The sequence below is a fragment of the Bombina bombina genome, chromosome 3 (genome assembly GCF_027579735.1).
Source record: "Bombina bombina isolate aBomBom1 chromosome 3, aBomBom1.pri, whole genome shotgun sequence".
Lineage (NCBI taxonomy): Eukaryota > Metazoa > Chordata > Amphibia > Anura > Bombinatoridae > Bombina > Bombina bombina.
In genome coordinates, this window is record NC_069501.1 from 1079598783 (window position 1) to 1079615665 (window position 16883).

Consider the following 16883-nt stretch of genomic DNA (forward strand, 5'->3'; position numbering starts at 1 on the left):
ATCTCACTAGGGAAAATTTCAGTCTTGAATAAAGGTCTTAAATATGCTCCCACCTCTCAATATAAGTTTATACGTAATCTGACTTTAAAGAAATATTTTCAGAATAATTAAATTATGAGAAATACTAACAATACCCCGAGTACCATTTTTAGGCATGTTGATCTTAACAAAAAATCCAAATTTTACCCAACCTAATTTAAGTCAATTGCAATGGATGCTTTTACTGAACTAGTTCAGAATGATTTAAGAAAATTGAAAAAGGTACATAAACTTAACTTGAAACAATCAGAATTCCAAGCCCTAGAACAACTTGAAAAAGACAAAAGTTTAGTTATAAAGCCCGCCTATAAAATTGGAGGCATTGTCATCATGGATAAAGAAAATTACATTAATAAATGTTATAGACAATTACATGACACTAAAACTTATGAGAAGTTGAAAAGTGACTCTTTACCTGTCTTTAAAGATAGAGTCTTACATTTTTTTGAAAAAGGGATTAGATTTAACTTTACTTAGAAAAAGGGAATATGATTATATCAATGTTACTTATCCTAAAATCTCCACTTTCTATGTATTGCCTAAAGTACATAAAGACCCTTTACACCCTCCTGGGAGAGCAATTGTCTCTGGAGTGGGTTCTTTAACCAGTAATTTATCAGCATATATAGACAAGCTTCTTCAACCATACATTGTCAATAATAGAGCCTATCTTAAAGATACATTATGTATATTACAAATCCTTGATAATATTTAATGGGAGAAAGACTAGTGGTTGGTCTCAGCAGACGTACCATCGCTATACACTAATATAAACAAAGAGAAAGGAAATGAGGCTGTTAAAAGTATCTTGGAAAAAGATGGAAAATTAGACCAAATACAGATAGATTACATATTGTAAGGTATTAGAATTATTTTGGAATCAATTTTCTCTTGGTTTGAAAATACCTTTTTCCTGCAGATAAATGGGACAGCGATGGGTACCAGGTTTGCACCCAGCTATGCAAACTTATATATGTCAGCATGGGAACACATCCATGTACACATCTATGCAGGCGGGGGTGCAAACCTGGTATACTATTATAGATATATTGATGACCTATTCATAATTTGAAAGGGGTCAGAAGGAGATCTAAAAACTTATATGGAATCACTAAACATTAATGCAGTCAAGAAACTAAATTTTTTAGATTTAAATATATATATTGAAAATGGTCTATTAAAGACTAAGAATTATTTCAAACCTGTAGATGTTAATAGCTACATCCAATTAGACAGTTGTTATCTTTACAATTGGTTAAAAAATATTCCCAAGAGCCTGATAAGTAGACTGCAGAGGAATTGTAGAGACAAGAGTGTTTTTTATGAGCAATCTGAACAATTTAGAAAGAAAGTTATAGAAAGGAGATATCCAGAACAGAAAATTGATTCTATAATACAAGAAATAGGTAATGAAAATAGAGAAATCCTTTTGAAATATAATGATAAAAAGAACAATAGTTTTGCCTGTAAAGACGGAAATGTTGGACCTGTTATTATGGATTATTGTGCTCAAAATCAAGAGATAAAGAATATTATTACTAAACATTGGGAAGTTCTTAAGAGAGATTATGGTCTGAGAGACATTATACCAGAAAGCAATTTATAGTCTTTAAAAAAGTACCAAATATTAAGGATAAAATTACTAAAAGTTTTCTTAAAGATAAAAATAAAGATAACTGGCTAGGGGAAAACCTTAAAGGTTTCTATAAATGTGGCAAATGTATGGGCTGTAAAGAATTCTCAACAAGATAGAAATATTAGGTCCCTAGCAATGGGTATGAACAAACAGTATGAGATAAGACAAATGATTACTTGTAATTAAAATAATGTGATTTATTTATTAAAATGTTCATGTGATTTGGGGGCGGAGCCAACTGCTAAGGGAACAAGACGTGTTTCTGAGGAGCTCCTGGCTCCAATTTTATTAAAAGAATTACTGCATATCTCTACCTTTAAGATGTTTGGGACAGATTCCTAACATAAACATATGTGCTGGAAAGGAGCCCGGGAAATCAGCTGGACATATCTTGATCTGTGAGTTTGATAGTGCTAAAACCATGAAGAAGGCCTCAGCCATGTGGGAGTCTGAGATGGCTCAGATCCTCTATAAACATTTTCATAGCCTAACGCTGGTTTTGTCAAAGGCTTTTGCTGACACGGCAGCACGAAATACTACATCTATACAAGTAGGTACATCTTGTACAGATCTTTATTATGGAACTATCGAAGTTTGTGCGTACAATGGAGGATGTGGGGATGAATCTATCACCCATACTGGGTGTGGCCTTATCAACTCCCCTCGGCAAGACGACTCTATCTCTAACCGCAATATATTTTTTCACCACACGCTATGCTGTATAGGGAAGGATGAAGATCAGAGCAACTCTGATGTGAAGGGCTCTGTAATGCAGCTTAAAATGTTGATCGGTACCCCTTCGGATGACTTGGGGAGCAAGAGAGAGCAGAGGCGATATTGCAATATTGATTTAGGGGTCTCAATACAACTTCCTACGAGCAACGGTACCTGTATCATTATGGTTCTGACTGCCAAAGGGGATAGTGATCCCCAGTTGATGTCACAGTGCTCTTCCTATATCTCATGTTTTCTAATTGTAATGGAGGCGTTCCGGAGCCGTGAGAGACTGGCTCTTGTGCTTAAAATCAGAATAGGCTAAATTTCCCTTGTCAAGATGTACAGACCTCAGAGTTGGAGTAAGACTGGCAATGTGAGATGTTAAACGACATTCAGCTACCCATTGTATCTCATAACGAGACCTTTTTGCTGGAGGTATATGGTACTCCAGGGATATGAACTTCCTTAGAACAATATTGGTATAGTTTTGATAGTTACTCCTTGTGACGGACCGCCTGGTAGCCCAAATGAGTACCTCTGTCAGAACACTTCCCTTGTCCTGGACATCCCTTTATCCAGAGCAATAGCTCCTGGTATCTCACTTTGACCGCAGTCTAAAGTTATGTAGGGGAACAGAACTGAGACAACACTCAGTTTTATGAACACAAAAATTAATAATTTATTTGAAGGCAGCACACAGATTTATACACCCTGGCATTCCAGATTTACAGAGCTTCAGATTACATAGTGAATTAGCTAAACAGTAAAGCAAACATATGAACAATACATCAAACCTCTAACAATTGTCTATTCACAGGTAAAACAGATTAACATATCAAGTTAATTAACTGGGGAAGAAAGTTTACTCAGATAATCTGATGTTGAGCAGTCTAGTTATAACATAATCACACAAAAACACAATCAGTTTACCCAGACAGACTCCTGAGACACAATCAGATCTGAAACGTAAATAAAATACATCTTATTACAGAATATAATAACAGCTCTTATTAACTATTTAAGTCCTTTATGCCCACTTGGTTTATAGAGTCACAATTGCTCCCACAAGGGGCACTCACACCCTGTACCCATCTTGTATTTATGGATACAGGGTGACATGGACATAAGACAGAATTATGAAAGTACATGGGGTGTCCCGCATATAAAATTCCACATTTCCATGCAGTCTCTGGGTATCCTTAAGCCCATGTACCTCCAGCCCAAAGAATGGTCCATAACAGGCCCTCAGAACTTGGTGACTCACGTCACATATCTCCCCCTTCGGAAGGAGACTAACACAGGAGGAGACCCCAGACGGGTTGACTTCAAAGTTAGTCCATAGATCCATTCCCCCAAAGCCTGTATCCACACAGTACCCCAAACAAATTGTCCCAAACAGAGCATCACTCACCCGGCCGACCTCTGCCTCTCTCATAGAACATACCCGCTGCTGGGGAGAATTGCCGACTGTCCCTTCTCCCTGGAGTCCTTTCAGTCGCTGGAGAGAAAACAGGGTGGCTGGGCTCACTGCAACATGCTGTTGCGGGTCTGTGCCGTATGCTCAGCATCCCTGGAGAATACAGGTGGAGACTGTAGTCCCATCCACTTTTACTGGATAGGAATCTGCCATTGCTTGCAGAGAGAGACCTACATCATTCGGTCCCAATGCCAGCTCCTCCGCTGGGATTGCTGGATGCTCCTCCGGTCCCTCTGCCAGCGTGAGGCTGTCATTCCTGTTTTCTGGGGTGCCAGAAAGGGGTGGGCAGAGGCCAACAACACTCTGCCCTGTTGCCTGCTCTTCTGTTAAGTAATTTGCATCTGACACCTCAGAGGAAAAGTCAATTAGATCCACAATCTCTGGGTCCAGCTGGGGAGATAACAGGGTGACTAGGGTCCCCATGCCAGGTATTTGGGGACCTGGGCCGACTTCCCTGCATCCCTGCACTCCACATGGGGGGACCACTATCTCATCGACATCTCCTGGACCAACATCTGTGGATATGAAGTCTACTAGATCCGCTGCCTCTGAAGTAAGTAAAGGACCACTTTCCAGCAGTTATAGGTAATCCTCCTCAAGGTACCATTCCTGATAGATAAGCCATGTCAGGTCAGGCTCTAAGGCAAGTGCTTCCGATGGCTGTAACAGCTCCTGCCTCCTGCTTTGAATGTCCCAGAATCAATATCCCTCGGGACTGCCAAAATCAACTTTCTCCTCAAATGCTTCCCATAATAAGCCAGGGTCACCAAAGTCAACACCTTCCGGGGAATAGTGCATTTCTATCCTCGACTGCCACCTGTCTGCAAACCAATATAATGCTCTATACCGATCCTCGAGCTCGACCTCTCTTTGCACCAGACACTTCAGTTCGGCTATCCCCTCACCTGTGAGTTGATCTCTCAGTAAGCAGAGCCGCAAGTTCACCTAGTCCCCGAAGCACTGTTCTGGAGAGTGCAGGACTTTGCCTCTGCAGCCATACCAATTCTCCAGTGCATCTTCCCACATCTCTAGCCGAATCAGGGCTCTCCATTCCAGGCACATCTCCTTTGGAACTGGCCCTCCTAAAACAGCAAGGGCGACTTTGACTTGCCGCTCAAAGTCCCATATCGGAACTTCCCATTTAGAGGTATCTGATCCCAGCATCTCAGCTGTCTGAATATTCCGATACCTGGTGATCTGCTTCACCACCTCAGCGTTCGTTACCCGGACTATTGCTTCGGATGGGTTGGCTCCGTAGATTGACAACCTTCTCCGCACTCTGCTGTGGAATTTTTCCTCTGCATCATCTTTAATAATCTGGCTGCGATCCTTCACTGGCTGCCATTGGCGAATCTTTGTAGTTCTGCTTAGTGACTGATAGCTAGTCAGCACATCCCTCCAACCCAGCTTGTCCTGTGCAGAAACAGGTTCGTCAAGGTGGGTCTGCACTTGCTGTATTCGCCATACGAGCTCCGCTTCCATAGCTGCGGGTGATGGTGCCGCTCCTCCTCTGTCAGCAGGACAAGAAATTAATCCCAGCGCTTGCCACCAAATGTGATGGACCGCCTGGTAGCCCAAATGAGTACCTCCGTCAGAACACTTCCCTTGTCCTGGACATCCCTTTATCCAGAGCAATAGCTCCTGGTATCTCACTTTGACCGCAGTCTAAAGTTATGTAGGGGAACAGAACTGAGACAACACTCAGTTTTCTGAACACAAAAATGAATAATTTATTTGAAGGCAGCACACAGATTTATACACCCTGGCATTCCAGATTTACAGAGCTTCAGATTACATAGGGAATTGGCTAAACAGTAAAGCAAACATATGAACAATACATCAAACCTCTAACAATTGTCTATTCACAGGTAAAACAGATTAACATATCAAGTTAATTAACTGGGGAAGAAAGCTTACTCAGACAATCTGATGTTGGGCAGACTAGTTAACATAATCACACAAAAACACAATCAGTTTACCCAGACAGACTCCTGAGACACAATCAGATCTAAAACGTAAATAAAATACATCTTATTACAGAATATAATAACAGCTCTTATTAACTATTTAAGTCCTTTATGCCCACTTGGTTTATAGAGTCACAATTGCTCCCACAAGGGGCACTCACACCCTGTACCCATCTTGTATTTATGGATACAGGGTGACATGGACATAAAACAGAATTATGAAAGTACATTGGGTGTCCCGCATATAAAATTCCACATTTCCATGCAGTCTCTGGGTATCCTTAAGCCCATGTACCTCCAGCCCAAAGAATGTTCCATAACAGGCCCTCAGATCTTGGTGACTCACATCACACTCCTACTACTGTTTATTACAGTTAATGGACTGCTAATGTTTGTATATATATATATATGCCCAGCACTCCTAAAGACTTTGCTATGTTTTGTATATGACTTTGATTTACTATCTCCTAACAAATTTGAAGTATAGAGTACTAATGAGACATGTATATTTGCTCAATGGGGATGGTTGTCTCTTATTCACACACCCACATTTATTTTTTATATTATCTACTACTCAGACTCAGGCTTAATGTTTAACACTATTATGTGTATGATAACCATCCATAAGAAGACTTAGACATGTTAGTTTTATAAGTTGTTGATATTTAATATGTTATATACAGGTCCTCTATTAGCCAATTTATAGGGAAATAATTTTGGATCCAGAGCTTGTGCACTATTATTCTCCAAGGTTTCTCCTTATGTAATATATCACATGGCGATTTTTTATGCTCTTGATTTCTGCCTGAGTTAGGAAAGCCTCTAACCATAGTCAAATCCTTTTAGTACTTTGATATTTGGGGAATTTATACGAAAAAATTGTTAGGTGTTCCTAGCCTACGCAATGATTTTCACATAGAGAGGTAATATAGCCACCCTCCAGAGTTAGATACTTATATGCTATGAAAAGGGTGCGAGTGGGGCAGCGCTCTCTTTTGGGGTATGCATGTACTTACTGTGTCATTTTTCGTAATAGTTAAGGACATCTGTTTCTTTGTATTTACCTATTGCTGGGTATAGGGCCCATACCCAGCTGATGGGAGTTGGCTGTCATGATTTAGATGTTTTTATGTTTCTCTTTGAAATTTTGTAAGTTATATTGCACTCTTATGTTATAGAAACGGGTACAAACTTAGGTTGAAAGAATTTATGTTTAGATTTTGATTAGCCAGTGAATGCTAAGATTCCAGATATGACATGTAAGCTACAAGGGTCTCCTGCAGTTTAATATTTTTTCTTTTTACTATTAGCAAAATAGTGCTATCTTAAGTCCACATGTAGACTTTTATATGAACTTATATACTACTCTCCTCTATATCCCATTGGTTTGTCTCAACATGAGAACATCTATACAGTAGTTATATACTCAAAGGCTCTTGCTCCCAATTACGAAAATTTATGATTATTCTATGCCTCTCCTCCCCACAACCTTTAATACATTTTGGCATCAATGATTAAGTCCAAAATGTTTTTGCGCGGTTTCCCTTGCAAAATACCGCTTACACATTCTTTTCTTTTTTTCTCCCAAGGTCAAGAATCCTTTATATGCTACAACATAAGTACACGGAAATTTATTAACATATGGAAAGCTTACAGCATAGATTTTGATAGTATTTTATAACCAAATACCCAAGCTTGTATGGCTCTTATATGTTCTCTTATACCTTAATAGCCCATGTATTAAGATCCGCAGTTTACTGTTTATTTCTTTCACTATTATAGATATTAATGAAGCATTCCTTATCTTCATTTATGTTGAGTAATAAGTTATATATGTCCACAGAATGTTCAAAGCACAACATTTGAAAATGTGAATTTCCTTGTATGTATACTCAAATTTTTCAGTTACACAAAGGATTCTCTTAGTATTTTTTCTGTTACAGAATAAGATTTATGTCTATAGAATGTTTTAACGCAAAACAAAATTTGGAAAAATTAGGTTTCTTTTATGTATATTCAAACTTCTCTGGGATGCTATGGATATGACTATACCCTTATCAGTATATTTGATATGACTTTTTTTCTTTGTATTAGTGCACCTTTTGAAACATAATATGCATGTTGTATCCTGTTTTCAATTTCAACCTCAATAAAAAAATTATTTATAAAAAAAAAAAAATGTTCATGTGATTTGATCTATATTGGAAGAACCTCAAGAAAACTTTCAGTTAGATTTCGGGAACATGTATTTAATATCAAAAAGGGTTTTGACAAACATGCATTATCCGATCACTTTAAAAGAAAACATAATTTGTGATCCTAAACACATAAAGTTATATTTAGGTATTTAAAAAGCTCAAATACATTGGAAAGGTGGGGATATAAATGCCACATTAGGAAGATTAGAAATTAAATGGATCTTTAATCCTAACACTTTCGTCCCACATGGTCTAAATAAAGATTTTGAACTGCATCATGTTTTAGAATAATATTCTCCTCTGGTTACCTCTTCGTAATAGATTAAATAAATCCCTTGTAGTTAACACCAACTATATTAGCCTAGTGGGCTAAGGCTGCATTACTAATACTTTTGAGACAGTAAGGTTATCAGTTTGATTCCAGGCAGATGTCTTTTTAAATGTATTATATACATTTTGTAGTCAATGAATTTTAACATTGGTGAAAATTCCAGGCATTTTAAACTATTTGGTTAGAACAGGATGCTAAGACACGCAATTAATATTTAGCATTTTGTTGAGATTCTAGGACATTGGTTAGTTTCCCATGTAAACTTATGTAATTTTTTCATCTTTATTTTGAATATATTTTTCATGTATTGTTAAGGATGTGTATTTTATATTGTGTGTATGACATATTGTTATATAACTAAATATGTTTAATTTTTCTTAATGAGACCCTTAAGATAGAAGGACTCTGTTAAAACACCTGTGTAAAAATCCAGGACCCAATCAGAAGTGGAATTACAACTACAAAACAACACTAGAACCAACTTAATGTCATCCTCGAAAAAACCAAGCTGTGATTGGCGAAACGTACTTTGGAGCGTAGTGACATCACAAAAGGGACGGAGCCTTGTTTCTTACAGGACCTCTAACAACATTCACCAGACTTTGTGATATACACAGTCTTTTGCTTGCCGTGGTCTATGATTGGGACAGTCTCATTTGTATGCCTCGTGACTTGTTTTTAAAAAAATGTTAGTACTTTTTTACCACTTCTGATTCATTCCTTGTGAAGCTGGGATATCATTCTTTGCCTTTTCTCCTACTAGGAGTTTTCTGTGCACTTATATCTAGAGCTTGATATTGAAGCTCTAGACAATGTGAGTACCATTTTTGACTCTTCTAAAATATTTTAAACCACACAACTTCACTATATGTGTTTCTCTTTTCCCTGAGGTTCACCTGCTGTGAAATTACCATCGTGATTACCTACCCTGGGACATTTATCCTTTTTTTGTGCTCCATCAAATTTGTTTCTGCGGTTTGATTGTTTTTTAATTGTGATTTAAGCAAGTTTATATATTGTTTTTTTGATCTTATATATACATATATATATATATACATATATATATATATATACATATATATATATATATATATATATATATATATATATATATATATATATATATATATACATATTGTCAGGGTGCCAGGAATCAGACTGAGACGAGAAGTGCAAAAATAATCACACCTTTATTAATAACAAAAAATAATAAAAAGTCCACAAGTCAAATAACAAGCCAGGAGTCCAAACCAGAGCTGGTAGTCAGACGAGCCGAGTCAGGAGCAAAAGTGAATAGTCAGACGAGCCAGAATCAGGAACAAGGAAAACAGCAGTGTCAGGAATAAGCCAGGGATCAGGAACCAGGAAGGACGTCAGGCAGCCAGGTAATACACAGGAACTCTCACAAACAAGTCTGTGACAACGCAAAGGCAAAGCATACTGAACAGAGGCCCTTTAAATAATAAGTGATGTCACCACAATTCTGAGACTGCATCCTGTCTCACATGGATGATGCACACCAGTCTGGCCATAAAAGGAAGTGCAGGAAGTGAGCAGCATCCCCCACAATGCACCATAGTCAGGAAGAGAGGAGAGTAAAATGGCTGCCAGCAGCACATGGCAAACACAACAGGGAAAAAACCCTGACAGTACCCTCCCCTCAATGACCCCTCCCCCGCGGGAGGACAAAAGGCTTATTGGGGAAATGGGCATGGAAGGCACAGAGGAAGATGGGAGCATGAACATCAAATGAGGGAACCCAAGAACTCTCCTCCGGACCGTAGCCCCTCCAGTGAGCCAAATACTGTACACGGCCCCTGGACATACGAGAGTCAATAATGCTGCTGACCTCATACTCCTCATGGTTGTCAACAAAGATAGGACGGGGGCGAGGCAACACAGTGGTAAACCGATTACAAACCAATGGTTTCAAGAGGGAGACATGAAAAACATTGGAGATGGGCATAGCAGGAGGAAGGTCAAGAGGGTAGGCCACAGGATTAACCCGTCGGAGTATTCGAAAAGGACCAACATAACAGGGAGGCAATTTATTGGAAGGCACACAAAGGTTTAAGTTGCGGGAGGACAGCCAAACTCTCTCACCAACCTGCTAGGAGGGTGCGGGCAGATGCTTACGATCAGCCTGGAACTTTTGGCGCTGAATAGAACGATGAAGGCAATCCTGAATCTGCACCCACGTGGAACGGAGTTGCCGGAGATGCTCATCCAAAGCCGGAATACCCTGAGACATGAATGAATTGGGCAACAAGGATGGTTGAAACCGATAATTCGCTATGAACGGGGATAACTTGGAGGAAGCATTAATAGCACTATTACGAGCAAACTCTGCCCAAGGTAACAGTTCAGACCAATTATTGTGGTGATCTGAGACATAGCAACGGAGGAACTGTTTCAGAGCTTGATTAGACCGTTCCGCAGCCCCATTGGATTGAGGGTGATATGCCGAGGAGAAGGAAAGCTGGATCCCCATTTGAGCACAAAAGGAATGCCAAAATCTGGAGACAAACTGGCTACCCCAGTCCGACACTATCTCCTTGGGTAACCCATGTAAACGGAAGACCTCCCGGGCAAAAATTGAAGCAAGCTCCTGAGCGGTAGGCAGCTTCATCAAGGGAATGCAATGTGACATTTTAGAAAAACAGTCAACCACCATAAGGATAACAGTATTTCCATTGGAAACAGGGAGCTCGACAATGAAGTCCATGGAAAGATGTGTCCAAGGATACTCACTATTAGCAATCGGTTGAAGAAGACCCAGAATTGTCGAGTGACAGACCAAATCATTTGGTTCTTGCCTGGGTGACCTGCGGCTTTAGGATAGTGGTAAGTGTGCAAAAGTTTAGTTAGAAGATTCTCAGGAACAAAACACTTACCATTAGGTTTCTCAGGAGGTGCATTGGTTTGTGCAGCCAGGATCTCCTCCCCCAAGGGAGAAGTCAAATTAGTACGTATGGTAGCCAAAATATGGTCAGGAGGTATAACAGGTGTAGGTACAAACTCCTCCTTGGACAGAGGCAAAAATTGTCGAGAGAGGGCATCAGCCCTAACATTCTTACTACCAGGCAAGTAGGAGACCACATAATTAAACCGAGACAAAAATAGCGCCCATCTGATCTGTCGGGGCGACAAACGTTTTGCTTCAGATAGATAAGTTAAATTCTTGTGGTCAGTAAGAATGAGCACTGGCACGCTAGTACCCTCGAGAAGATGCCTCCATTCCTTAAGTGCCAAAATTATGGCCAGTTATTCCCTGTCGCCAATTTTATAATTTCACTCCGCTGGAGACAATTTCTTAGAGAAGAAACCACACGGATGCAAGGAACCATCAGGCATGGGACGTTGAGACAAGAGGGCACCTACTCCAGTCTCAGACGCATCGACCTCAAGAACGAAAGGCAGGACAGGGTTAGGATGAGCCAGAACTGGAGCGGCAGCAAAGGCAGTCTTAAGACTATCAAAGGCCATAATGGCAGTAGGTGACCAATGGAGTGGATCATTCTCTTTACGGGTCATGTCTGTGATAGGTTTGACCAAGGAAGAAAAGTTTTTAATAAACTTTCTATAGTAATTGGCGAACCCCAAAAAACGTTGAATAGACCGAAGACCAACTGGGCGAGGCCACTGCAGAACTGTAGATAACTTGTTAGGATCCATGGAGAACCCTGCAACAGAGATAACATAACCTAGGAAGGTTACTTGAGTCTTGTGGAACTCACTTTTCTCGAAACAGGCCGTTCTCATGTAGTCTTTGAAGAACCTGTGTAATATCAGAACGATGAGCCTCAAGTGTGGGTGAGTGTATTAGGATGTCGTCTAAGTACACCACAACACACTGTAGCAACATATCTCATAGGACATCATTAATAAATTCCTGAAAAACAGCAGGAACATTACATAGGCCAAAGGGCTTTACAAGATACTCATAATGCCCGCTCCTGGTGTTAAATGCCCTCTTTAATCCTAACGAGATTGTACGCTCCTCTCAAATCAAGTTTAGTAAAGACAGTAGCTCCCTTGAGGCGGTCAAAGAGTTCCGTAATAAGCGGAATAGGGTAAGCATTCTTAATGGAAAGACAATTAAGACCCCTATAATTGATACATGGTTTTAACTCACCACCCTTTTTCTTCACAAAGAAGAAGCCAGCCCATGCAGGAGAGCAGGATTTGCGGATGATCCCCTGAGACAGAGCATCGGCAACATACTCCTCCATAGTACAATTCTCTGCAACAGACAGAGGGTACACTCGGCCCTGAGGAGGAATGGCTCCGGGTTGCAGGTCTATGGCACAATCGTAAGACCGGTGAGGAGGCAATGTACCGGCACACACCTTGTCAAACACGTCTAGGAATTCTCGGTACTCCTCTGGCAATTGAGATAACGAAGAAGTGCACAAGACTTTAACTGGTTTCCAAAGACAAGTGGAAATACATTGCGGGGACCATGACAAAATTTCGGACCTGCACCAGTCGAGACTGGAATTGTGCTTTTGGAGCCAGGGATAACCCAGAACAACCGGAAAATGCGGAGAGTTTATCACCTGGAACTGGAGAGTTTCAAAATGGAGAGCCCCAACAGCCATGGACAATGGAGCAGTTTCGTGAGAAACGAGTGCGGGCTGAAGGGGCCTGCCATCAATGGCTTCAATAGCAAGTGGTACGGACCGAAGCAAAACAGGAATGTAGTGCTTTGATACAAAAGCACTGTCAATGAAATAGCCCGCAGCACCAGAGTCAACAAGATCCTTAGTGACTATGGAGGAGTCCACCCAGGAAAGGACAACCGTGACCAAAGGTTTCTCCTTAAGCGGTTCTGGGGATGAGGATAAACCACCCAAGGTCTGCCCCCGACAGGACCTTAGGTGTGAGCATTTCCCGGCCGTGTAGGACAGGACTTCAAAAGGTGACCCTGTAACCCACACTAGAGGCAGAGCCCCTCCCTCCTCCTAAAGGCCCTCTCTGCCGCGGAGAGACGCGTGAATCCCAGCTGCATCGGCTTAGCAGTACCTGGTGACTCGGGACCAGGAGGCATGGGAGGAGAGGGAGGCTGGGTGGGAACGAACACATAGGAGACAACGGAACAGGAGGCTTCCGCAAGTGCTCCTTGAAAGAGGGCCTCTCTCTGAGTCTGATGTCAATTAGGATCAAGAAAGACACCAATGCCTCGAGATCCTCTGGTAAATCTCTGGCAGCAACTTTGTCTTTAATCGCATCAGAGAGCCCATGAAAGAAGGCGGCAACAAGGGCTTCATTGTTCCAACCTACCTCTGCGGCAAGCATATAGAACTCAATGGCATACTGAGCAACAGATCTTGTACCTTGCTGAATGGACATGAGTCGTTTAGCAGCAGAGGAGGAGCGAGCCAGAACATCAAATACCCTTTGAAAGGAGGCCACAAATTCAGGGTAATTTGAAATCACAGGTTTATTAGTCTCCCACAAGGGATTAGCCCAAGCAAGAGCTGTGTCAGAGAGTAACGAGATGAGAAATCCCACTTTAGCTCTGTCAGAGGGAAACGCCTGAGGTAACATCTCAAAGTAAATGCCCACCTGGTTCAAAAACCCTCTGCACTGAATATGATCGCCTCCATATCGCTGAGGTAGAGGTGCAGAACCGGACATGCTCCTGGTAGGCATAGGTGCAGCATCGGAAACAGGAGCAGCCATAACTTGTGGAACACTTTGGTCCAAATGTGCAGTGCGAGTCAGCAGGGTTTGCAGGGCTAGTGCAAATTGATCCAAGCGGTGATCATGTTCATCCATCCTGGAAATGATGGCAGGTAAAGGTGGATTTTTAGCACCATGAGGATTCATGGCCTTTGCGTAATGTCAGGGTGCCAGGAATCAGACTGAGATGAGAAGTGCAAAAATAATCACACCTTTATTAATAACAAAAAATAATAAAAAGTCCACAAGTCAAATAACAAGCCAGGAGTCAAAAAAAGTCAGGAAGAGAGGTGAGTAAAATGGCTGCCAGCAGCACGTGGCAAACACAACAGGGAAAAAACCCTGACACATATATACATATATATATATATATATATATATATATATATATATATATATATATATACACACACAATAATATTGTGCTGAATAATATGAAACCATTTGGACTGTTTAATGGTGTTATGTTCTTTAAAAGAGGGACACAATTTGGATATAGATTTAAGAGTGAATAGAAGAGGATTGTGCTATTGAACAAATTGTAAATCATATATAATAAACGGAGGAAGCTCTTTAATACTAATGAATGACAGACACAAAGTGGCGTTACCCTTGTAACCGTGTGTGGACGTTGTGAACGGTAAGAGGAGGGTTACCTAGAGATGTAACTTGTCTTATGTGATTGGATTCCTGATAAATCCAATCTGAACATATGCTCTTTGTGAAGGGAGCCCAATAAGTCTATATAATTGGATATGATATATTGAGATCCAGATGGGTGTGATGCGTCGGATCTTATAGGCATCGTAATGAGCTATTAACGCTCTATTTATGTGGCAAACATATGTAGAAGTTCTTGAAGAAATTTCATATTTGGATCTTTAGTGACAAGCTTCAGAATTGTAGCATTTTATTAAACTTTGTCTACAATCCATACTTTGTGGATACTTTGTGTATCACAGTCATATTAGTTACGGTGATCCAAGGAACATGATTCCATAATTATAGGGAAAGGGGGGGGCTTTAATAAGTCCAGGTAGGTATCTTCTATATACTGACAGTATGTAATTTTGATCTATCAATGGATAAAAAAAGGACCCCAGGGGACTAGTAGGGTTAAACATGTGAAGCAGAAATATCCATTTTGATTCTATCATAAGAGTTTTTTCTCATGATCTCTACCTCTCCAGTTTCTTCTGACCTCTTGTATGCCCATGAATTTCAGATCTTTGGTATTACCTTGATGTTTATTTGAAAAATGTTTATATAGGACTGTATCCATATTTAATTTTTCTATCAGCAGTAGATGTTCTCTTATTCTATCTTTCAAACATCTTGATGTCTGTCCGATGTACTGCAGTCCACATGTACATTCTATTAGATAAATGATTCCTCTATATTGGCATCTTATTTGGTCTTGGATGTTGTATTGTTCTTTAGTGTGATATGATTGGAACTTTTTTGCTTTTATCACACATTTACAGGCTTTGCAGGTTGGGCATGGGAAGAAACCCTTAATTCGCTTCCAATATACATTATTGGTCTCTGGTCTTTTTTTGTGTTGTAGACTCAGTGCCAGTCTATTTTTCAGATTGTCTGTTCTTCTATAGACAAATCTTGATTTCTGGGGAAGTTTATCTCCAATTATATCATCCTCTTATAACAGAGTCCAATGTTTTTTGAAAATTCTTTCAATTAATTTGTTTGTTGCTACTATATTCAGTGATCATTGGGATATTCAGTATTTCTTCCGTTTCTGGTTTCCTTTGGTCTTTATACTTGCTTAGCTCTTTTCTTTCAATCCTTCTTACTTCTTCCATTCTGAGATCCAGTTGTTCTTCATTATAGCACCTTTCCATAAAAAAAATGTTTAAGTTGTTTGGCCTGTTCTTCCCATACTTCAGTATTCAAGCAATTCTTTCTGCTCCTTAGAAGTTGACCCTTTGGAATATTACTTTTCCAGTTTTCATGGTGACAACTTAGGTTGTGAATGTAATTGTTGCTGTCAACTTCTTTGAAGTTTGTAGATGTTCCCATTCCCCATTTTTGGCTTCTATTTTTAAATCTAAGAATACAATTTCTGTTTGACTCCATATATGTGTAAACTTTAGGTTTAAGATATTTTGATTCATAACCTCTATGGTATATTCGAGATCTTGAGATGTGCTTTTCCATATAATCAGTATATCATCTATATATCTGCGGTATAGGACCAGGTCCGCGCTAGCACTTGTAATATATTAGCAGGTGCTACTCCTCCAGGAAATCTCCTGCCTGGATCAGACTGCTCCTTGGAACACACTCAGACTGCAGGCAAGTACACCTCCACGTGGACCTCTGAAGAAGTAGTCAATAGCGCAATGAAACTAGTTAAGCTCCGCCCCCCGCCATTCAGCATTCATTCTCAGCTTGAAAAATGGCTAAATAGCTGATCAGCTGTATGTGGTTCATCTTCTGCAGCAGCTGTTGATCAGACTCGTGCTGTGAGCAAGTTTATGTGAACATTTTTTGTTTTTATATATTTCTGACGTTTTTATGTGGTTTTATATTTTATGGTCGTTTGTGACCTCCTACTTTGTGTACTTTTTACTGACACTTGTAAATAAATACATGTCTGAATAAACTCCTTTGTATATAGTAGTCCCTGGCCCTGACCCTCTTTTAATAAAGATATAGGACTTCTGACTAGCTGTGGCGGTGTACTCGCCTGCAGTCTGAGTGTGTCCCAAGGAGCAGTCTGATCCAGGCAGGAGATTTCCCGGAGGAGGAGCACCTGCTACTATATTACAAGTGTCTTTACCATACCTCATATGTTTGAGGTGGAATCACGTGA